We start from the raw sequence: 1,050 nt of genomic DNA, 5'->3' as shown, positions 1-1,050 counted from the left end.
CCCCCAGGGCCCCCGTCCCGCCTAACCCTGTAGCGTTTGACCACAGGATCTAGCCCATTGACTTTGCACGGACGTGTTTTGACCAGTGGAACTATCCACTCGGTCGTGTTAGGTCAGCCCATACGAACACTTTAGAGCAACATCCGGGCCAAACCCACAGTAAGATCCCCTCCGTGTAGACCCGACGCATCCGTTTCCCCCCTCCTGGTGCCGGCGGCGGCGCCGTCCGTGTGAGGGGGCACACCCCGGAGACGCGTGCCGCCTCTTCGGACATGCCAGCACACTGTACGGCATGTATGAGGGCCCGATGCGATGCTCGGGTGGCATTGATACCCCCCCAGGTAAACCCGGGCAAACACCGGGCCGGGCCGGGTTTCGGTCCGGGCTTGTAAAAGCCTGACCTTCATTTCTCAAGCCCGAGCCCGGCCCGAAGCCCGAAATACTCCTTGTTTTCAAGCCCGAGCCCGGCCCAAAATGAAGCCCGAAGCCCGAAAGCCCGGCCCGAACGCTATTTTTCAGTGTACGCACGTGCAAGCCCGGCCTGAAATACATGAAAAGTGAAGCCCGAGCCCAGCCCAAACTATCTTTCGGGCTGCAAAGCAAGGCCTGAGCCCGGCCCGAATGTCAAGCCCGGCCCGGCCCAGCCTGGGTTTTTTGGACCGGGCTCGGGCCGGGTCGTCGGGCCGGGCTGTCCATGACCGGGTTTACCCCCAGGGCCCCCGTCCCGCCTAACCCTGTAGGGTTTGACCACGGGATCTAGCCCTTTGACTTTGCACGGACGGGTTTTGACCAGTGGAACTATCCACCCGGTCGTGTTAGGTCAGCCCATACGAACACTTTAGAGCAACATCCGGGCCAAACCCACAGTAAGATCCCCTCCGTGTAGACCCGACGCATCCGTTTCCCCCGTCCAGGTGCCGGCGGCGGCGCCGTCCGTGTGAGGGGGCACACCCCAGAGACGCGTGCCGCCTCTTCGGACATGCCAGCACAATGTACGACATGTATGAGGGCCCGGTGCGATGCTCGGGTGGCATTGCTACCCCCCCAGGG

Source organism: Triticum dicoccoides, chromosome 7B (genome assembly GCF_002162155.2).
Source record: "Triticum dicoccoides isolate Atlit2015 ecotype Zavitan chromosome 7B, WEW_v2.0, whole genome shotgun sequence".
NCBI lineage: Eukaryota > Viridiplantae > Streptophyta > Magnoliopsida > Poales > Poaceae > Triticum > Triticum dicoccoides.
This window is presented reverse-complemented; position numbering follows the sequence as displayed.